The sequence below is a fragment of the Chelonoidis abingdonii genome, chromosome 2, assembly GCF_003597395.2.
Source record: "Chelonoidis abingdonii isolate Lonesome George chromosome 2, CheloAbing_2.0, whole genome shotgun sequence".
Classification (NCBI taxonomy): Eukaryota; Metazoa; Chordata; order Testudines; family Testudinidae; genus Chelonoidis; species Chelonoidis abingdonii.
The window spans coordinates 183,303,177-183,327,324 of record NC_133770.1 but is presented as its reverse complement, the minus strand read 5'-3'; the positions used below and the strand labels follow the sequence as shown (position 1 = coordinate 183,327,324).

The following is a 24,148-nucleotide window of genomic DNA, read 5'->3' as shown; positions in this document are numbered from 1 at the left end:
CCAAAAACTCAAAAAGTAATAACAAAATGTTTTTCAACTACATCAGAAGCAGGAAGCCTGCTAAACAATCAGTGGGGCCCCTGGATGATCAAGATACAAAAGGAGCACTATTAAAAACAACAAGTCATTGCAGAGAACTAATGCATTCTTCTTCAGTTCTCATGGTGAGGATGTTAGGGAGATTCCCAGACCTGAGCCATCCTTTGTAGGTGACAAATCTGAGGAACTGTCACAGATTGAAGTGGTTTTGGAATTAATTTATAAACTTAATAGTAAAAGTCACCAGGACCAGATGCATTCACCCAGAGTTCTAAAAGAACTCACATGTGAAATGCGGAACTATTAACTATTAGGTTTGTAACCTGTCCTTAAATCGCTCTGTACCAAGTTGGAAGATAGCTAATGTAATGCAAATATTTAAAAAGGGCTGTAGAGTGTCTTGCAATTATAGCCGATAAGTCTACACGTCAGTATCAGGCAATAGTTGAAACAATAGAAAAATAAAATTGTCAGACACATAGAAGAACATCAATTTGGGCAAAAGTCAACATGGTTTCTGTAAAGCAAAATCATGTCTTACTAATCTATTTGGATAAGGGGGATCCAATAGACATAGTGTACTTAGATTTCCAGAAAGCCTTTGACAAGTTCCTCACCAAAGGCTCTTAAATTAAGTTGCATGGGATAAGAGGAAGATCCTGTCATGGATTGAGAACTGGTTAAAAGACAGGACAAAGGTAGGAAAAATGGTAAATTTTCAGATGGAGAGTGGTAACTAGTGGTGTCCCCAAGGGTCAGTCCTAGGACCAATCCTATTCAACCTATTCATAAACGATCTGGAGAAGAGGTAAACAGTGAGGTGGCAAAGTTGCAGATGATACTAAACTGCTCAGATAAGTTAAGACCAAACAGACTGCTGACGAACTCAAAAAGATCTCACAAAACTAAGTGACTGGGCAACAAAATGGCAAATAAATTTAATGTGCATAAATGTAAAGTAATGTACATTGGAAAAATAACCCCACTATACTTAACAATGTGATGGGGGCTAATTTAGCTACAACTAATCAGGAAAGAGATATTGGAGTCATCATGGATAGTTCTCTGAAGACTTCCACGCAGTGTGCAGCGGCAATCAAAAAAGCAAACAGGATGTTAGGAATCATTAAAAAAGGGAAGAGAATAAGATAGAGAATATCTTATTGCCCTTATATAAATCCCTAGTACACCCACATCTTGAATACTGCATACAGATGTGGTCTCCTCATCTCAAAAATAATATACTGGCATTAGAAACGGTTCAGAGAAGGGCAACTAAAATGATTAGGTATTTGGAGAGGGTCCCATATGAGGAGATATTAAAGAGGCTAGGACTCTTCAGCTTGGAAAAGAGGAGACTAAGATGGGATATGATAGAGGTATATAAAATCATGAGTGGTGTGGAGAAAGTGAATAAGGAAAAGTTATTTACTTGCTCCTATAATATAAGAACTAGGGGCCAACAAATGAAATTAATGGGCAGCAGGTTTAAAACAAATAAAAGAAAGTTCTGCACACAGCGCAGTCAACCTGTGGAACGCCTTGCCTGAGACGGTTGCGAGGGCTAGGACTATAACAGGGTTTAAAAAAGAGAACTAGATAAATTCATGGAGGTTAAGTCCATTAATGGCTATTAGAGATCACAATCTAGTCTGAATTTTTTATAATATACAGTGAAAGTTACAAACCATTTCCCTTTGTTGATGCTAAGCAAAGGGGAGTGATGGCAATTTAGGCCTGAAACAGAAGTGGACACTCAGCATCAGAAACTCCAGAATTGTTGTTGACCTGGAGAGAGCTGCATAGGTTCACCTGACTAGCTGTAGCCTGTTACAATTTGCTGACCCAAAAGACTCCCCACCCCACAATTTAGATGGCCAGCACCAAGCCTAGAACAAAGATTTGTGTATCTCCTTGATCCCTAGCCAATGGGGAAGTGCTTTGCAAAACATTAAAAACTCTACTGTTGATTTACAATTAAGGCAGAAAAATAAATTTAGTTCACACTGATCCCCACAGCAGTTACTGTAGATAGGCCTTGCCACAACAGACTGCTGCTGGAGATGCGAGTCTCCCGAGCCACTCTGGCTCACACATTTTGGGACTGTCCTAGGAGGATACAATTCTTTTGGCTAGAAATAGGTTGGAGGATTAATGCAATAATGGATACACCTCCTTAAAAATTACTTTCCAGAACTGTGTTTTGGGATATAGCCATCACCCTGGAGCTTGTCAACCAGAGCTACGTGTACCCCTGGGGGTACTCATCAGTCTTGCAGGGGGTACATCAACTCATCTAGATATTTCCCTAGTTTTACAATAGGCTACATGAAGAGCATTAGCAAAGTCAGTATGAACTAAAATTTTATACAGACAATGACTAGTTTATACTGCTCTATATACTATACACTGAAATGTAAGTACAATTTTATATTCAAATTGATTCATAATTATATGGTAAAAATAATAAAGGAAGCAATATTTCAGTAAGAGCGTGCTGTGACACTTTTGTATTTTTATGTCTGACTTTGTAAGCAAGTTGTTTTTAAGTGAGGTGAAACTTGGGGGTACGTATAGGGTTGCCAACATTCTATTTGCACAAAACTGAACACCCTTGCCCCGCCCCTCATCTGAGGCCCCACCCCCTGCTCACTCCATTCCCCTCCCCGTTTGGTGCTCTGCTCTGTTCAATGTTGATACCAGTTGGCTGTGTGCTTGTGTTCCCTCTGTGTACTGTCCCAGTTCTGCAGATCGCTGGCACAGCAGACCCCGAGAGAACCCCCAGTGACCACTGACTCTAATAAAATACAAAGGCACCCAGCCAGATTTATTGTCAAATGAAGCACAGTAATAGTTTTCCACAGACTCTACAGGACATTCTATGAACATGTGCCCCCTGACAATGGATCGGCTCAGTCAGTGGCGGGACTCTTCACTGCCCCCTAGGCCAGACAAAGACGTCCATTCAGGGATGCATTCTTATACACAGGTACAAACAGATTTCGCATCATTGAATGCATTGAGGTACAACCCCTTTATGCATGACGGTGTTTCCTTTCTCATGGTGCAGATTGATTCGAAGAAATAAGTCTATCCATCATAGTGTCTATCCATTGTATTGTCCTTTCATATTGTCTATCCATTGCATTGTTCTTTCATATTGTCTTTAGACTGGGTCTGCCTATTCCTTGTCATCTGTGTGGGTGTCATCTTGGCATACGTTCATCTTATTAGTACTTACGTGTGTATATGCTCTTGCCAGCTTCTGTGAGCCGGACCTGCCTCTGGCTCAGCCTAACTTTGCTTTATGTTAGGAATGTCTTGACCATTACTTCAGTTCAGGCCTCAGACCGGGCCTCTGATACCAAGGGTTTATGTTTCATGCACTCATCTTATTACACCCCCCTCCCTCCATTGCTTGCGGTCCCCACCCTCACTCACTCACTTTCACCGGGCTGTCTCAGGGGGTTGGGGTGCAGGAGAGGTGAGGGCTGCGGCTGTGGGGTGGGCGCTGGGGTGGGGCCAGAAATGAGTTCAGGGTGCAACAGGGGACTGTGGGAGGGGGTGAGGGGACCAGCTGGGGATGCGGGCTCTGTGGTGGGGCTGGGGGTGAGGGGTTTTGGGTTGTAGGAGGGGACTCTGGGTTAGGGGGTGGAGCTGAGGGGTTTGAAGTATGGGAGGGGGCTCCAGGCTGAGGCAGGGGGGTTGGAGTGTGGGAGGGAGTACGGGGTCTGGTCTGGGATGCAGGTTCTGGGGTGGGGCCAGAAATAAGGTGTTCAGGGTGTGGGATGGGGCTCTGGGCTGGGGCAAGAGGTTGAGGTGTGTGGGGAGGTGAGCGCTCTGGCTGGGGGTGCAGGCTCTGCTGTGGGGCTGGGGATGAGGGATCTGGGGTACGGGAGAGGGCTCTAGGCTGGGTCTGAGAGGTTCAGAATGCAGGAGGGGGATCAGGACTCCAGCAGACGGTTGGGGTGTGAGGGAGGGGTAATCACTCCGGATGAGGATGCAAGCTCTAGGGTGGGGCTGGGGATGGAGTGCAGGAATATGCTCTGGGATGGGATCGAGGGATTTGGATGGTGGGAGGGGGATCAGGGCTGGGGCCAGGGGTTGGGGCGTGGGAGTGTATCAGGGATGCAGGCTCTAGGTGGCACTTACCTCTGTGAGCTGCCCTGTCTGCAGGTGCTGCCCCTGCAGCTCCAATTGGCCATGGTTCCCAGCCAATTGGAGCTGGCGCTTGGGGCGGGGGCAGTGTGTGGAGTCCCATGGCTGCCCCTACGCCTAGGAGCCAGAGTGGGGGACATACTGCTGCTTCCAGAAGCCGTGTGGAGCCACAGCAGGCAGGGAGCCTGTCTTAGCTCCACTGTGCCGTCAACCGGATTTTTAATGACCTGGTAAGCGGTGCTGACTGGAATCACCAGAGCATTCCGGTCAAAAAATGGACACCTGACAACCTTAGGTACACAAGGCAAATTAGACTCTTGAAAGGGGTACAATAATCTGGAAAGGCTAACAACTGCCCTAACTCATGGCAAGCTTGGGTCTCTAGAGCAGTGCTGGTAGCCAAATGGCTCATATTGCTTAGATGGAAGAACAATGTGCCTCAACAACGTTGGCTTAACAACATGGCTGACCTGGCAGCTAAAGAGTGGGTAACATTTTGAAGATGGATCACAGACAAATGTGAAAAGATTTTGGTTAACTTTTTAGATATCTGATTGATTCCTAGTAGACGGAAACCGAGATGACATTCTTCTTTCCCTTCCCTTTGCTGTTCTTTTACTTTTTTGGACACACACACATACACATACACATACACACACACACAGAGTAATGGATGCTCAAACATTCCTGATTTTTTTTTTTTAATGTCTGTTTTAAACTTTACTGAACATAGTTCTCGTGAATGGCACTGGAACGGCAGCCCAGAATTTTCTTTATTTCTGCAGAGAATAAATGTAGCATAGACAGTAGCACTGTAACTTTTTCATGCTGTCTTGCCTACAGGCAGTTCTTCAGGCACCAGCTTTGTAGGTAAAATGATAGCTCATTCTCCAGTGTGATCAAGGGTTTGTCTACAAAGGAAAATTTACTGGCAGATCTATACTGGTATAATTATAATGCTACAGTTATGGCAGTGTAACTTCCCATGCGGACACTTTTTTTCAGGAATAAGAGTGTCCACACTGAGTTATACCATTATTACTATAGCAGTATAATTGTACCACTATAGTTCTACCGGTACATTCGTCCATGTAGGTAAGACCTAAAGCCCTGATATAGCACCCACCGAAATCAATGGAAAGCCTCCCATTGACTTATATAGGCATTGGATCCAGGGTGCCAAATGTGTGGATGGTTTGTGTGACATGGATACACATCCAGTAAGAACTAGACTGAGACCATTAAAGTTATTTCATATAGACCATTAATCTGTAGTTAGATGGGAACTATTTAACAATAATGACTTGAGCTAGATTTAAACTGGCAACCAACCATTATTAGGGCTAATATGTCACGTTACATTCATATATATTTATTTAAAAAAAGTTTTCCATAGAGATAGGCTTGCAGCTTAACCCAAGATCAAACCTCCTCTTAACTTTGAAGGGTTCAGAATCTGAATCCAGATCTGAACATCACACCTGATCCCTATTGCTATAATGGGCTGACCCATATATCTCAAACATCCCAAAAGTCTTGGGATAGTCAAGATCTGAAATCTGGGTCCCAGATGTATCTCTAAATGTCAGAATTGTTCTAGTACTAACCATAATACATTTGAATGCAAATTATTATATTACAGTGCACCCAATCCAGATTAGCATCTCATTGTACATAACACATTAAAAGCCTGTCCCCTGTCCCCATGAAATTTAGTACGACACTGGCAAGGGAATTTATATTGCCAACAAAGAAACCCTAGCTCAGGTGAGAATCTGCCTAAATATTAGTGTTAGCATACTGAAGAGAGACAAATAATCAAGCATTTTGGAATGCAATTTGTGTAACTGATTCAGTACAAAATAAGCATCTGACCCTGCAAGCTGCTGAGAACCCCCAATTCCCATGCTGTCTATAGAGATAGAAGGCACTCAGTACCTTGTAGCATCAGGCCTGAAAGCTGGACTATATTTTGAGATTGTTGGTTTTAATGTCAACCAAACCTGTAAGAAATATGCATGTGTTTTGTGCAAATAGGCATTGGCACATATAAGTCAGCTCCTAAATATTTTGCACTTGACATTAAGATTTAATTATGCTGCAATTTGCAATTATCTTTCTTTCTGGCTGCTCTAAATCCCTGTTCTGCCTTACAGTTCTCCTTGGCTTCAGTGTTCTATTATTAGGGATGGACTTACCAGTGCTGTAAATCAGCTCAGACAGGACAGGCTGTGGTATTCTTGTTATGCTTGCCCTTTGCCTGATCAGGGACCAGTAGAAGTTATATACATATAGTACCTAGAAAAGCTGGTTACAAATGGTAGAAGGTAAGATATCACCTGTACTGCACTATTTATGGTGCATGCACCATGATAAAATGGATCCCTATGGAGACAAAAGCAATCATATTTTGCGCTACTGTATCATTATCCATTGCAAGATATTGGAGTAAATACTTGTTAAATTCTATTTGCTTATCTACATTGCTAAATTTATTAGATTTTTATAGCAGGGTAGTTATAATTGCTTTCCTTTTTCTCACTTTAACTTTGTACCATATTGAACATTGCTCATTAATTTTCTTATACAACCAGACAGAGCAATTGTGGAAGCCTCTTTTCCTTGAAAAGGTTATGTGACTGTCCATGTTTATAAATACCTGGATTTATTTACGTGTCTTTAGACTGCAATAGAAAGCAGTGATTTTACCACCAGGGGGGATGGGGAACAGTGAAATTTCATTAACTTTCTGTTGGAGATAAAGGAAGTTACATTCCATGATTTATTTAATCAGTTTTTATGAAACAGAAAGCATTCTGCTACATTGGCAGTAAGTTGCATAGTGATTCAGGGGGAAAGCAGCATGACTTTCATTTCCATTATGTCAGCACTGGGCTGGTCGAACCCTTGAAAAAAAATTCGCTGAATAAATTATTCAACAAAACCAGAAATATTTGCTGAATAATGTATGAACCAGAAAGCACATTTTACCTCCCCTCGACAATATTCATAGATATTTAGCAGACCGGAAACATCCTAGTGAACGGAATGAATTTTCAAAAGAAGAAGACTTAGAGTGGCGACAGCTAAACTGAGCACAAATGTTATCGAATGGTAACTCTCTTGGGAATTTATTTAGCCGTCACTGCTGTAAATTAAGGGGGAAAGCATGTTTATACAAAGACTCATAATATTTGTATATTTACAACTGAAAGACAAAATAGTGGAATTCCAAATATTAGTAAATGGGAGATTTGCTATTGATTTCAGTGTGGACTGGCTCAGGCCCGTTCTGCTGCGTAGCTGTTCTAACTATACACATATTACAGACTGATTTTTTCAGTATACATGCACATACATATATGCACACAGAATAGGTGTACCTAACATTTTCCGTGACAATATTTATCCCATTATGAACACTGTCCAATGTCCCTTGCTCAATATGTGGTCTAAACAAAAGAAATGGAATAAGCGCCAAGTCATTCCAACTGTGTGCAGCAGGTGGCATTCCTTGAATAGTCTCAGTTGTGCTCTGCATGCGCCTCTAGATGAGCCCATCCCAGGGACTCTCATCTTTTTACTGTGATAACATATTCCTGCAGACGGTGTATGCGAGTTTAGGGACCGTGCTTAGACAAAGTTGGTTACTGTTATTCTTTAAATACATCTCATCCTTTACTGCCTGGTATTCTGGTGCTTTTACAGTTCTGAATAATATTAATAACTTATTATTTATATGTACAGGATAATTTACTGCTGGTAGAAGCCAAATGTGTCACATTTTCCTGGTTCTGCAATTGTGGGTACACAGGAAAACCCCCAACAGCTACTTCTTCATCTCAAGCCACGTTCAGCTTTTCCATCTCCTCTCACCCCTACTGGAGTGGCTGAGCTGTTCTGTGCATTTCTTTTGTCTGTCTTTTGAACTGCGCTCAACCTGGGCTCAGCTACTGCTACACCCTCCCCTCCTGAGCTGCAGTCTACCTCCAGCATGTGCCCCTCCATTTCTCCTATCAGGCTGGCTTCTGATTGGGGGAGAAATCAGTCACGTGGAGTTTGAGTATTTTCTTGGTGTAACTGTTATGTACACCAATTCTGCATCAGAGAGGGTCACAAATGACACCCAGTAAATTCCCTCTTGCGGAGATCTCAGCACAAACACTAATGTGTGGTTTCCAGGAAACAATTCTGCTCCAAGAATTGACTATAGTTAGGAAGATAAGGAAGACAGCAAATTCCCTTCCTGGTTGCAACAGCACCCCCCATCCCGCCACCCCCAGAAGAAACTGTGTTACAAAACTAACAACACAGCATTTCTTCAAAGACTGAGCTGAGCCAGCACACTAAGAAAAAGCGTTTGTAAGACTATGTGTAGCAGCACCATCTGGTGATTCCTGCTTCTGTAGCAGATGATGGGAGGACAGCTAATGTGACACCAATTTTTAAATAAATTTCCAGAGGCGATCACAGAAATTACAGGCCAGTAAGTCTAACTCCAAACCAGGCAAATTGGTTGAAACTACAGTAACAATCAGAATTATCAGACACAGAGACTAACAAAATATGCTGGGGAAGAGTCAACACAACTTTTGTAAAGGAAAACATGCATCACCAATCTATTAGAATTCTTTGAGGGATGTCAATAAACATGTGGACAAGGGTGGTCCAGTTGAGACAGTGTACTTGGACATTCAGAAAGCTTTTGACAAGGTCCTTCACTAAAGGCTCTTAAGTAAAGTATTCAGTCATGGGATTAGAGGGAAGGTCCTCTCATGGAGCAGTAACTGGTTAAAAGACAGGAAACAAAGGGTAGAACTAAATGGTCAGTTTTCAGAATGGGGAGAGGTAAATAGTGGTGTCCCCAAGGAATCTATACTGGCTCCAGTGCTGTTCAACGTATTAATAAATTATCTGGATAAAGGGGGTAAACAGCGAGGTGGCAAAATTTGCAGACGATACAGAATCACTCAAGATAGTTAATTCCAAAGCAGACTGTGATCCAAAGGGATCTCACAAAACTGGGTGATGGAGCAACAAAATGGCAGATGAAATTCAACTTTGATAATGCAAAGTAATGCACATTGGAAAACATAATCCCAACTACATATACACAAAATGATGAGATTTAAATTAGCTGTTATCACTCAGGAAAGAAATCTTGGAGTCATTGTGGATATTTCTCTGAGAACATCTGCTCAATGTGCAGCAGCAGTCAAAAAAGCTAAAGAAGTTAGGAACCATTAAGAAAGAGATAGATAATAAGACAGAAAATATCATAATACCACTATATAAATCAACGGTTTGTCCACACCCCATTAATACTGGATACAGTTCTGGTCACTCCATCTCAATAAGATATATTAGAAATGGAAATGGTACAGAGGAGGGCAAAAAAATTAAGATGGAACAGCAGCAAAGAGTCGTGTGGCACCTTATAGACTAAGATATATTGGAGCATGGGCTTTCGTGGGTGAATACATACATCCGATGAAGTGGGTATTCACCCATGAAAATTCATGCTCCAATATGTCTGTTAGCTTATAAAGTGCCACAGGACTCTTCGCTGCTTTTACAGATCCAGACTAACACGGCTACCCCTCCAATACTTGACACCAGGTAAGATGGAATAGATTCAAAAGACTAGGACTTCTCAGCTTGGAAGAAAGCCAATATGGTAGTGAAAGGATATGATAGAGGTCTATAAAATCATCATTGGTGTAGAGAAAGTGAATAAGGAAGTGTTAATTACTCCTTCATGTAACAAGAACCAGGGGTCACTCAATGAAATTAATAGGCAGCAGGTTTAAAACAAACAAAAAGGGAAGTATTTCTTCACATAATGCAGAGTCAACCTGTGGAGCTCATTACCAGTGGATGTTATGAAGGCCAAAACTATAATAGGGTTCAAAAAAGAATCAGATAAGTTCATAGAAGACAGGTTTATCAATGGCTATTAGCCAAGATGATCAGGGATGCAACCCAATGCTCTGGCATCCAGAGCCTCGGACTGTCAGAAACTGGGAATGGGCAACAGGGGATGGATCACTTGATGATTGCCTCTTCTGTTCATTCCCTTTGAAGCCCCTAGTATTGGCTACTGTCAGAAGATTAGATATTCAGCTAGATAGATCATTGGTCTGACCCAGTATGGCCATTCTTACGTAATAATTATCTCTTGTCTTGCTTCAAGATAGTAGCATCTAACTTTTTCAGCCTGAGGGCTAAACTGGCTTTTTTAAAATACTTTGTCTAAGGGCCACAATCAATATATTGGGGCAGATTCTCTGTCCTGTTCCACTCCCTTTCCACAATGTATATGGCATAAAAGGAATAGAAACCACCCACAACCCTCCCCCACCCTGCTGTGAGTTCCTAGCATGGGGAAAGCCCCTAAAGGGCATAGAGCAGGCATAGCCAGTGCCTTTACCTCCTCCCTCCAGCCTCCAAGGAGGGGGAGTGGCTGGAGATCACTGTACTCTTCTATCCCCAGCTAACAAATGGTTCCTTGGAGGCCACAGCTAACTGTTGCAAGTTAAAGAAGCCGTGAGGCTGCTATAACCTGCATCTAGGCTGGGGCAGAAAATTAAGGAGTCATATATGGTGGTTGTTTCTCAACTTCTCCTTTTCACCTCTGCACCCGGCTACCCTGTGAGTGTGTGTAGGGGCCTCCTTTTCTTTTTTAAATGTATATTTTATTTCCCTCCCCCCTCCAAAAAATAAGGGGAGAACAGAAAAAAAAGACAACATAAGCACTAATGAACAAAGGAATGGGAAGGGAGGGAAAGGAAAGGAAGAAAAAGACAGGCAGGGGAAAGGAGAGTGACATATTGGTTTCCATTTGCTAGAATTTCCTCCTGGCTCAGGAAAATCCTGGTAAAATCTTACCCTACTCCCCTTTGGACTTCCACTGATTGACTAGGAAACAGGCAATGTCAGATCAGTAAGCAGGGATGATTTACAAGGGAGGAGTTATGGGGAACATGTCACATAACACGTTGAGTCTTTACCTGAGTTGCTCTTCCTTTGGTGAGTTTCACCTTATTCCCTTGCATCCTCCTCCCACTGTTCATCTGGAAGCTTTCTGTCACCTCTGAAATGAGCTTTCTCCTTTCTGTCTGTGGTTGCCTTTTTTTCCCTTTTTCTTTGTCTGAAATGTGGGCACAGCAACTGACTTTGTCATACTCCTGAGTTCCCTGGAGAAGACAGTAAAATTTCATCATGTATTAGTGATGACACACTACAAGTACATCCTACTCACTGAGAACCAAACTAGGCAAAAAGGCAGCTCACAGACATGTTAACCTGCTAACTTGCTTCAGAACAGATATTGAACAAATGCAACAGGCAGGCCTTTATGTCAGGTTTATGAGCTATTTCCAGCACTCTGACCTAATCTCTGTCAGTATCGTCTCTGGGATACTTGTTATCCAGCATGACCTCAGCACCTTTCCTAGCATCTCCCTAGAGTTAGCTCAACATCACAACACCCATCAGAAGACTCCAAACTGGTGCTGTTACCATGTGGTGCTTCCCCACCACTTCCCCAGTGTTTAACATTCTGCACAGTTGTATGAGACAATCTAATGTGATTGCATTATATTGTGACAAGGCACCGAGTTAGACTGGAATAGATTTCCCAAAGGCTATTGTATCATTCATCTGCAGAGCTGTTCTACAGTAATCAGTCACTCTATATCATTATGTGTCACACCACATCACAGAATGTTAAACACTGAGACAGGGATGGGAAAGCATTTCAGTGTGGGTGTTTGTGTTTTGAGGACACTCCCATTGCTGCTCTCTATTTAGAGAAGTAACTAATACACGCATTCCCCTCAATTCACATTGAAGTTAATGGCAGTTGGGAGCACTCAGAACAACTTTTAAAAGCAGGGCACAAAGAGGTAAATCCAAGTAGTTAATAGGAGATGATGTTATTCACTCAGGGCCACTTTCCGTGCTGCACCTCATGAGAGATATAGCACAAAAGATGCAGCAAGGGGGCAAATGTGTCTGTAAACTACCATGGTGCTGCCCAAATGCTGGGCCACTCTGGGAGCCAGTGGAGCCCACAGCATAAATTAGAGCAGCTCTGGATTCTATTCTGAATTTGCTGCAACTTTCTTACTCTCACACTGCTGGAATTGCTTAAGTGCAGAATGGTCTGGCCCTTCTTCTGCCATCTCTGACACATACCTGTTCTAGGGTAACTACCCTGAGGCATACTCCATCTACATGCTGAGTGGACCAGCACAAGGGGCTGGAATCCAGCCCTCAATCTCCACAAGCTAGTTATCACGGAAGTTCATTAGCCTATTTGCTGGTTTTTCAGTATGTTTGAGGATATGTCTACACTACGGGATTATTCTGATTTTACAGAAACCGGTTTTTTAAAACAGATTGTATAAAGTCTAGTGCACACGGCCACACTAAGCACATTAATTCGTCAGTGTGTGTCCATGTACCGAGGCTAGCGTCGATTTCTGGAGTGTTGCACTGTGGGTAGTTATCCTGTAGCTATCTAATAGTTCCCACAGTCTCCCCCGCCCATTGGAATTCTGGGTTGAGATCCCAATGCATGATGGTGCAAAAACAGTGTTGCAGGTGTTTCTGGGTAAATGTTGTCACTCAATCTTTCCTCCTTGAAAGCAACGACAGACAATTATTTCATGCCCTTTTTCCCCTGGATTGCCCTGGCAGACGCCATAGCATGGCAACCATGGAGCCTGTTTTGCCTTTTGTCACTGTGTGTACTGGATGCTGCTGATAGAGGTGGTACTGCAGTGCTACACAGCAGCATTCATTTGCCTTTGCAAGATAGCAGAGATGGTTACCATCCCTATTGCACTATCTGCCATTGTAAATTGGCAATGAAATGATGGTTATCAGTCATTTTGCAACATTTGCAACTGGAAATTGGCAATGACGGTTATCAATCCTTTTGTACCATCTGCGGCTGTCATGGGTGCTCCTGGCTGGCCTCGCTGAGATCGGACGGGGGCGCATGGACAAAAATGGGAATGACTCCCTTGGTCATTCCCTTCTTTATCCTGCCTAGAAATATGGGGCAAGTGTACTAGAGAACCAGAGAGCACAGCCGCTCCAGTCAGAGCCCCAGAGATCCCAGCAGAAATGATGAGCTGCATGCCATTCTAGGGGGTGCCCTGCAACAACCCCACCCGTTGCTTCCCTCCTCCCCAACCTCCTGGGCTACCCGTGGCAGTGTCCCCCATTTGTGTGATGAAGTAATAAAGAATGCAGGAATAAGAAACACTGACTTTTTAGTGAGATAAAATGAGGGGGAGGCAGCCTCCAGCTGCTATGATAGTCCAGGCAGGACATTAAAGGGTGGGGGGGAGAGGAGCCCAGTCTCCCGCTGCTATGATAGTCCAGGGAGTACAGAATCTTTTCTTTAGACATGAAAGGGGGGGGGGGATGGAGCTCAGCCTCCAGTTGCTATGATGAGGACGGTTACCAAGCCGTTTGTACCATCTGCCAGGAATAACCAGGAGTCATTCCCATTTTTACCCAGGTGCCCCCAGCCGACCTCACTGAGGCCAGCCAGGAGCACTCACGGGCTGATGATGACGATGGATATCAGTCCATTTTGTACCATCTGCCACCGGGAAGGGAGGGGATGCTGCTGTTCAGTGCCGCCAGCACCGTCGTCTACCAGCAGCATGCAGTAGACATAGGTGACATTGAAAAAAGGCAAGAAACGATTTTTTTTCCCCTTTTCTTTCACGGGGGGGGAAGGGTGTAAATTGACGAGATATACCCTGAACCACCCCGGACAATGTTTTTGACCCTTCAGGCATTGGGAGCTCAGCCAAGAATGCAAATGCTTTTCGGAGACTGCGGGACTGTGGGATAGCTGGAGTCCTCAGTCCCCCCTCCCTCCCTCCATGAGCGTCCATTTGATTCTTTGGCTTTCCGTTACGCTTGTCACACAGCACTGTGCTGAGTCCCTGCTGTGGCCTCTGTCTATCATAGCCTGGAGATTTTTTCAAATGCTTTGGCATTTCGTCTTCTGTAACGGAGCTCTGATAGAACAGATTTGTCTCCCCATACAGCGATCAGATCCAGTATCTCCCGTACGGTCCATGCTGGAGCTCTTTTTGGATTTGGGACTGCATGGCCACCCGTGCTGATCAGAGCTCCATTGCTGGGCAAACAGGAAATGAAATTCAAAAGTTCGTGGGGCTTTTCCTGTCTACCTGGCCAGTGCATCCGAGTTCAGATTGCTTTCCAGAGCAGTCACAATGGTGCACTGTGGGATACCGCCCGGAGGCCAATACCGTTGAATTTGCAGCCACACTAACCCTAATCCGACATGGCAATACCGATTTCAGCGCTACTCCCCTCGTCGGGGAGGAGTACAGAAATCGGTTTAAAGAGCCCTTTATATCAATATAAAGGGTTTCGTTGTGTGGTCAGGTGCAGGGTTAATTTGGTTTAACGCTGCTAAATTCAGTTTAAACGTGTAGTGTAGATCAGGCCTGAGATGCTAGGGTTTGTGTTGTGTCAACAGCATTTGTTAGACCTCTAAGGAAATTAAGGCTTTGCAATGATCACGAAATAGAAAGTGTTTTGTCTTTTAATTAGTAATCCTATCCAACTCTGAATTCAAAGCAAACTAATCACAGAGAGGCAAAGGCAAGGTATGTAAAGTGGATTTCTGCATGACTGGACAAGCCTTCTTAGGGTGCAATTGGCAAGGTCTGTACACATTAATAAAACAGCAAATATTTGAAACATTTGGGAAAAGTTAATCAGGCAAAAATACAGGATTTTTTAAAAAAAACCCACCTCTCTAATTTGCTTATAGTTGCTCATTTAAGGCCAACTCTGGTCCCACTGAACTCAGAGAGATTTTGCCATTAACTTTAGGAAGATTAGGATTTGGTCCTATATGCATATTTCTGCTCCCTCCACTGACTACTAAAAGTTTGATTCCTATATTCAATGCCTTGAGGAGCCTTGAGGGGCAGTTAGACTCACTCTCAATGGATATGAGCTGTGATTTTCTTCTGATCTACACATAGGCAAAAAATAATAATAGTCAAAAATGAACATTTCAAGAGATGCATTTCTGCAAAAGTAATTTTGCTATGGATAGATCTTCCTGAGTAAATGCATCTCATCTTATTTCAAGTCACAGACTTCCTTATAGCCCCCTCATTTAAAAAATGGTCTCTGTCAAACTTATATGTTATACACATCTGTATGCAGAAATCTGCACTCTTCTTCAATTCAGCACTTTCCTTTTCTTAGCAAGTCAATTCAGGAGTAAGCTCTCAGAGCACTTTGCCTGATGTTGAAACCTCATGTGTTTTAATTTGTATGTACTGAAGATTATTTTTATTTGTCTTTTCAGGCCCATTCATTGTTATTAAAAGAAAAATCTTAAGCATAAAAAGTGTTTAGGAGTGGAGAAAGGGGTGGACAGCTATTGTTTTTTAGTTCCTAAATGCCAACATTGGACTAGTTTCACTGACTTTACTGCTCAAGAGTATAAGTCTACTCTCCATGTGCATGGTTATCTGTCAGTAAGACAGTAAGATACAGCATTAATACATATACATCGTAGGGTAAGTACCCGGTATATTCCCCTCTGAGGCCTAGAGCCTACACTGTGGCTCAGGAGCACACAGCACTGCTCAGAAGGGGGCAGGTAAAGGCGATCTCTGCTTTTCTCCAATTCTGAGGTGGAAGCGTGCCAGAAGAGTCCCCCTGCATAACTTTGAACAGCAAAAAGGTTCTTTTTAAGAAATCTCCTGAAGACTTCGGGAGCATTCGCTAAAGACGACCTGCTGAATGCACAATGGGTACAAGAGAAGGCCTATAACAAGAGGGCCCGGCTGCAAGTATTCATACCAGATAACCAGTCTCAGAGTCCAAATTATTGGCCTGATGGCAGGGATCCTCTGAGGAAGTCAGGCTGGTGGGCCCCCATCAGCTGCTATGAGATCAGGCATGGGGGGAAGAAAAAAAGAGATCCAGCTCTATCATCTCAATCTATTAAAAGCATGGAAAGACCAGGACGGGCTCCTCATCACCCCAAATCCTTTTTTATGCTTAAGATTTTTTCTTTGGACTCAGAATTAGGACCCCAGGTGCTCATAGCACAAATTGCTGGGCCCATGTAGATGAGATAAGGTCTACAGACTGAACACAAGACCTAGGAACTTTTTGATTAATTTCCTATCATATTCTCACTGCTACCAGGGCAGACCTATCTAACATTCCACCATATTAAAACAGCCACAGGACCACAGGTCAGGGAAACTCTGCGGCTGCTCCCTTGTAAAATGTGGGATACTGTGTGAGATGAACCCTGAGTCCTGTTGGTCCTGGAGTGGTTGAAGAAATCACATAGTCAAGGGATCCAGTGTACTAGTGCCAAAGCAGGACAGCATGACTCACTTCTGCACTGATTTCCAAAAGATCAACGCAACATCAAAATCCAATGCCTACCTCATGCTGAGAGTGAACTATTAAAATGGTCGGGAGCTGCCAGATATATATCCACTTAAGACCTCACAAAAGGTTACTGGCAAATACTGTTGATGTCAGACTCCTAGGAGAGGACAATCTTTTCCATGCCCTTCAGCTTGTATCAATTCAGGAACATGCCTTCTGGTTTCCATGGGACAATGGAGACTTTCCAGAGGCTAATGGACTGGATACATCAACTGCATGGGCAGTGTTCAGCCACCTACCTGGATGACATCATTATCTACAGTCCAGATTGGGAGAGCCACATAAAGCAGCTTGCAGCAGTGCTCCAGGCCCTCACAGATGCCCGCCTAACACCTAATCTGGAGAAATATAAAATAGGGAACTGCAAAGTCACGTATTTGGACTACATCAGAGGCCACTAGTCAATAAGATACAAGCACTGACAGACTGTCCAGCGCCCATGACGAAGAAACCAGTCTGGCACTTCTTGGGTCTGGCAAGATATTATCAGAGCTTCATGCCAGGATTTGCCACCATCACAGCCTTAGCTCACCTTCCCAGCCTCATAAATTGTGGACACCTAAGGAAGTTCCAGTGGTCAGAGGCTTGTGATAAAACCTTCAAGACACTGCAGGCGCGTTTATGTTATCCTTTTAAATTTGGACTTGGCAAAAGAGATGCCTCAGATGTGGGAATAGGGATGGTCCTTTCATAGGAGATTGACAGAGAAGAACACCCACTACACTTTGTATAAGCTGGAAGCCATTTCCTCAAGAAAAAATGTACTCCATCATAGAGAAAGATGCACTGGCGGTAAAGTGAGCCATAGATGCACTACACTAGTATTGTTTGGAAAATCCCTTTTTTTTGGTCAGAGACCACAGTCCACTCAAGTGGCTGCATATGCTAAAAGGCACTAACCCATGGAAAATGTACTGGTACCTGTCATTGTAGTCTTATAGTTGCCAGGTGTTTCACCAGACCTGCAGGAAACACCAGAACACTGATTTATTTACATCAGAAACTGGCACTCCCAATCCTAATGGATACACCCCTGTGCCAGTCCTGAGGGAGATGGTAGGTGATGGGGTATATAAACCCCACAGTAGCGTGGAAGAGGGTAAGAAGCTGCTTTGGGTTGGAGTGATTCCACCCCTCTGCACCTGCAAATCATGCCAGCACTGGAGGAGGAATTCAAAGGAGAGAACTCCACTCAGGTGGGGACAACCCTGGGGAGGAAATAGGCTGTTGAACTCATCACCAGATTCTCTGGCCTCACAGAAGAAGACTGTGGATCCCCTGATCTAAAAAGGGGAAAGAGACAGACTTGCATTGGAGACCCAATGAACTCAGAAGTGGACTGTGATACTTCCAGAGCCCTCTGGGGTAAGAGAGGCCCATATCCTGACAGGAGCTGCCTACAGGGTCACCTCACCTTTTCTTTTTCCCTTCATACCTCTATTTCATTTGCTGATTGTGGGCTGTTTTGATATTTTACCTGGGATCCCAAGAGGGCAAGAAACAGCCAAGAGGCCTTGGCTGGATGGATTGAGCACCAGTCCACTAGAAAGACACTCTTCCTCCCCACAGTGCCTGCTGGGATGAGGGTAATTGGACTCCCCTTAAAGGGGGCACCCTACCATGGACAGATTTGTGATAATAATGAACTCCAGAAAATGGCAGATAATAAATCCTGGACATATTTGAAATAATAAATGTAAATCTGCTGCTGTAAACATGCTTCTCAAATATAGTATTGATCTTGGCTTTACATTATTTAACAGAGCCACCTTCATCTCTATGAATATCTCTGTTAAGTGTTGTTGGTACTACAGAAGGTCCAAATGTTATTGAGATAAGTATTCTCCCGTCCTTGACAGCAGAGAACCTATTTGCACGGCGATGACTCAGCCAGCCACTCCAGCTGGCATTTCAGAAGTGCTCACTACTCTTATAATTGCTGAGCACCCTTCTTGAGAATTGTTATCTTCAAATGTTAAACCATTAACTTTGTGTTAACTCATGTGTCAGACCTAAAACCTGTTGAATGGTTTTAGGTTAAACACAAGAAAATAATCTAGATTATTTGGGGCTTTTCAAAAGTGAATGATAGATTCTGGACGAGTCTGAAAAACCAAAATGTTTCCAGAAAGCCATTTGGATTTGTTTTACTTTGTTTTATTCCGACTCGTGTTTGCTGTACTTTGGATGGAGTTTTTAGTGCACTGGGTTTCCTGTAAAAGGAATCCTTCTTTCTTCTCACACCCTGTTTATTTATCCTTACATTTTCAAACAAAATACTAACCCTTAGCTTTGGTAAGAGTATTGTTTGGTCTTTTCAAGGTCATAATTTCATCTTCCATAGTCAAAGGGTTTGTAACCAAGATGTTACGCAAGTCTTGGCCTTTTAGTTGCAACATTAATGCCCTCATACCTTTGATGGTATTTTATATACAGTAAATTGGTCTTCTGTGGACACAGCAAGGTGCATAGCACAGCAAGACATCTAAAACCTTTGAGGAAAGGGCCTTTCAACTTCTTTCCTCTAAAAATATGCAGTAGTAAAGCTATTGCTGTAATACCTCAAAGATTGTTCTTCTGTTTTTTATATCAATAGAAGAAATCTAAACCCTGAAAAGTCTTTTCCAAATGGTTTCTTAGCCACCACTTCTTGGGATGCTGCACCATTATTATATTTGATGAAACATACCAAAATATTGCTATAGAAACATGAACATTCAGATTTTCCCTCACACTACCTAATATTTAGATTTTGTTTCTAGGTGGCAGTGTGTAGCCATCTTGTTAAAAATGGTGATTGCATTAAAAATAGAGCAGAAATATTCTTCATCTCCTGTCGTAACAACTCCTATTTCTAATCCAAGGACAGCACTTTAACTCCCATCAGAGTCTATAGGGGCCACTAGGAGACTCACCATTATTATTGATGATTATTATATGCATTGCAGTAAAGCCTAGAGGTCCAAACAGAGATTGAGGCCCTGCTATGTTAGGCACTGAGGCAGGGCCGGTGCAAAGATGTTTCGCACTCTAGGCGAAACTTCCACCTTGCGCTTTGTCCCCACCCCCCGCGGCAGCTCCCCTACTCCACCCTGAGACCCCCCCCTTGCAGCAGCTCCCCACCCTTTACCCTGAGGGACCCCCGCCACCCCAGCTCACCCCTGCTCCACGCATAAGCACAAACACGAGCACCCCGAGGACGCTCTGGCTGCTTCACTTCTCCCACCTCCCAGACTTGTGGCGCCAATCAGCTTAGGCGCCTCAAGCCTGGGAGGCGGGAGAAGTGAAGCGGCCACAGCATGCTCGGGGAGGAGGTGGGGCAGGGGTGAGGTGGGGCAGGGAGTTCCCCTGCGTGCTGCCCCCCCTTACTTGTGGCAGGTGGCCCTCCCTGCCCCAGCTCCCTCCACCTAAATGCTGGCGGCAACCAGGGCGGCCAAAGATCCAGCCGCCGCAGTCGCTGACGAAGAAAATGGTGCCCCCCAAATGCCAGTGCCCTAGGCGACCACCTAGGTTGCCTAAATGGTTGCACTGGCCCTGCACTGAGGAAATATATAGTATGAGAGTCAGTCCCTGCCCCCGGAAGCTTAGGTCTGGAGTCACAAAAGGAGTTAGGCACCTAAGTCCCTTTTGTAGGCACCTAAGTGCCATTTTAAGGACCACCACAATGCACAAAACCACTGCTGAACCCTATAGGCCCTTAAACTCACTTGGTGCCTAAGATTTGCAGTCAAAGTTCCCTAGGCACCTATGTTTCTGCCTCTGGGCATGCATACTGCTGCCTCCCTCTAGGCACCTAGCTCCCATCTAACGCAACTCCTGAAACCAGGGCTATAGACAGGCACTCAGCAGCCTGAGACTATGTGTATACTATAAGCTAGGGCTGAGAGTCCATTGCTTACACACACATTTGCGCTAGCTCAATCAGAGCTAGCTCGAGTAGAAATCCCAGTGTAGCCATGTAGCAGTGAGTAGAAATCCCAGTGTAGCATGGGCAGCAGCAACGGAAGCACAGCTGAGCTGAGCTGAGCTGAGTAGGTACTTATCATTTGTAGGATGATTTGTACTGAGCACCTCTGCTATTTGTCTGCTGCTGCTGCTTGGGCTACCACAGCTACACTGCTATTCATACTCACGCTAGCTCTCACAGGGCTAGTGCAAGTATGTGGCTGTAAGCAGGGTCTGAATGAATGCTTCCCTGACAGCTAACTGGGAGGGGAAAGACTACGGGTATGTTTATGTAAATACAGTTTGCTTCTGCTCTGTTTACATATTCATCATTTACAGCAGTGTCAAAGGAGCAACTTTGACTGGTGTTGGATACAAATGACCTTAGTACTGAATGCAGGGGTACTAAAATATGATTACCAATGTTGTAATTGTTGTAGGAAAGCAGGACTGTGCTTAACCTGTCCCAAATGAGGGGGGACACCCTCAGTTGAAAGAACGTCGTTAAGCAGGGGCTTAAATGTCAGAGCCCTGTGAAAGTAAAGGGTGGGGGGGTGTGATAGGAGTTGGGAGTCCTGTCTGCTACATCAGGTGGCTGCACACTGTGCCCTCCCCCCACTTCTCTGTAGACTGGCTTAACCTGTTCTTCCCCACTATTCAAAGAATAGAGCTAAATAAGCTTCATTAGGAGCCTTTTTTTGTTATTTTAATTGCTCAGTCAGAGCTGAAACCGGTTGTGGTAGGACTGTGTTTCTGCCCTGCCTGCAAAAGAGCTGAAAATCACAGAGAGACTGATGTGCAGAGATCACAGCACAGGCAGAAGGTGCCTGACAGCTAGCAGGTTGGCGGTGAAGAGGCTTAATGAGTGGCCAGCAGGGTAACAGCAGAGAGGTGTGATGAGCCCAGTAGGGCAGCAGCAGAAAGGCATGATGAGAGACCAGCGGAGCAGTGGCTGTGGAGGGGCACAGCAAGAGCAGTGAGCAGGTGGCCAGTGAGTGGCCAGTGGAGTGAGCAAGAAGCCTCTTTACCCCCCACCCACCTGGGATGTAGGAGATGCAGGGTCCAAGTCTCCTTGCTCCAATATCTCTATTTATTCACAGTGGAACAGCTTCAGCATGAAAAACTGTGGGAGCCCCATGTCAGAACAGCCCATGGCCAAATGATTAGAGCATTCACCTGAAAGGTGGCAGAGCCCTGTTCTCCCCCTCAGGAAACTTTAAACCAGGGGTCTCTCCTATTCCAGGTGAATACCCTAATCACTGGACTAAAGAGTTATGAGGGAGGTCCTTGTCCTTTTCCTCTCCCCAGCTTCTTACTAAAATGGCACAGGTGCCTAACTCCAGGAGAGGGTTCAAAGGTGATAACTGCTAGCAGAAAGAGGTGTCTCCCTGCAGCCTGAACCTTGGTGCCTATCTCTGAGTGGGTGTGGGGCTTCGTACACACCCCACTGGTCAGTATCTCCCATTAGCTACCATAGGTGGCTTCCTGCCTAGCACTCTGGCTTCTGTGAATTGAAGTCTAAGGGTACACCACAATTAGACATCTGCGGCTAGCCCGTGCCAGCTGACTCAGGCTCATGGGTCTCAGGCTAAGGGGCTGTTCAATTGCAGTGTAGGCTTTTGGGCTTGGGCTGTAGCTCGAGCTCCAGGACCCTTCCACCTCACAGGGTCCTGCAGCCTGAGCCCAAACATCTACACCACAATTAAATAGCTCCTTAGCCCTGTGAGCCTGGGTCAGCTGGCCCAGGCCAGCTGCAGGTTTTTAAATCACAGTGTAGACATACCCTCAAGGTGCCTGTCTCTCTCCATTCACAGTACAGGGAGCATAGGACCTAACTCAGGGCTTGTGAATTGCAGTGGTTTTATAGGCATCTAACTCTGTTTGTGCAGTCAGGTCTCACAGTCTAAATAGATTCAGGGTGGGAGGGAAGACAGAAGCTCAGGCTGGCAGAGAGACTTGTTCAAAATTACACAGCAGATCTGCAGCAGAACTGGGAAAAGAACCCTGGTTTTATTCCTCTCACATCAGTGTCTGATGTGCTAGACCTCACCTTGATACTAAAATGCTTCAAAGCCCAAGCTCCAGTCAGAGCCTCAACTTCAAGCTCTGTCTATGCAGCTGTTTGGAGATTGCTAATGCGAGTCCTGCTAGCCAGAGTCCGTAGACCCCCCCTTGAGGCTCGCTGCCAGAGGCTGTATAGACATACCCTAAGTGGGAGCCACCGTGTGACAGGTAGGTTTCACCAACCGTGCAGGGTTCTTTCAGTGCCACAGCACCAAGTCAGACAAAGGAAAAGAATGATATATAGCTGACATCCATGCATGTGACACATCCAAGACATAGCACAGTGCTAGCTTAGAGGAAGGGCTCCAAGACAGAACCAGGTAAGCACTTAAAAAACAAACAAACAAACAAACAAAACCTGAAAAACTTCATATTTTTAAACAAATTTGCTTTCCATGTTTATTCTAGAAAAGGAATGTACTAGCAGAACTGGTAGGTACCCTGTCCAGACAACCCAGGGAGTGATCTATTGCCAGTGACTTGGCTCTAGAATGACTTGGCAATAGAGATTCAGGTCTACGGGCCACATTTATTGTTGCCCGGCATTACAATGCTAGTTGAGAAATGGGTCCAACCTTCTGCAATAGTTTATTCCCTTTTTTGTCTAAATTTTGAAATCTTTTGAACAGTTCCGTAGCGGGTCAAAAATGGGATATAATTTTTGTCAAATATTTGGTTCATTCCCTGCCCCTTCCCAGGCCTCATCAAAATTTGAAATTTGGACACAAATAAAATCACTGAATTTTTGAATTTCAAAATATATTGACCAGTTCAACCCTGCACTTATGCAGCCATTTACACCAGTGCAACATGATTGCAAAGTGGGTGACAAGATGATATGGAGAGCCCTATTCCTCATATATCACATGGTACTCAGAAAGACTGATGGGCTTCATCTGAAAAGCTCAAAGACATCTGAGTTCCAGCAAGGGCTGGGAAGCAAACACAAACTAATTTTGCAGCTGATCAGTGGCAAGTAGCTAAACTGCCTACATCATATTCCAGCCCATGAGCTACATGCCAAGCAAGGCCATCTCTCTGAATTAAGTGGCCTGATTGTTTATGTTGACTGGATTTTTCACCCTCAAAGGTTTGTGAGCTGATAGCCTTCCTTGGATACTCATGGTCCATCAATGTCTAGCACGGTGGTGTTAGAGAGTCCAATTCTCAATAATGTAGCCTGGCACCAGTGCACACATAAAAGAGACTGGAAAACTATGATGAGGTATGCAGACCTAAGTACTGTTTTGCAAGTTATTTACTGCTAATTCATTTAGGACCAAAGCCTCTGGCGGACAGAGGAAGACCCTGAACATAGTGGATCTGGTATTATTTTGCTGTGCATAATGAGAGAAGATACAGAGACATCTTGAAATTATATTCTACAAATGCTCTAACTATGTGCCAGAGGGAGCATTTGGGAGCAGCCTGGGAGCACCAGAGCATTGCCAGTGGA

At 44.3% G+C, this 24,148-nt stretch overlaps 1 long non-coding RNA gene across 2 annotated transcripts in view; it reads right to left on the bottom strand.

Annotated features, from left to right (window-relative positions):
* Nucleotides 1-11,217: 11,217 nt before the first annotated feature.
* The window catches only part of LOC116832512 (uncharacterized), a 139,843-nt gene continuing 126,912 nt past the window's right edge, over nucleotides 11,218-24,148 (bottom strand). For both annotated transcript variants that reach the window (XR_004375466.2, XR_004375467.2), the window contains exon 3: nucleotides 11,218-11,393. This is a non-coding gene — a long non-coding RNA (uncharacterized LOC116832512). The remainder of the gene's footprint in view (nucleotides 11,394-24,148) is intronic.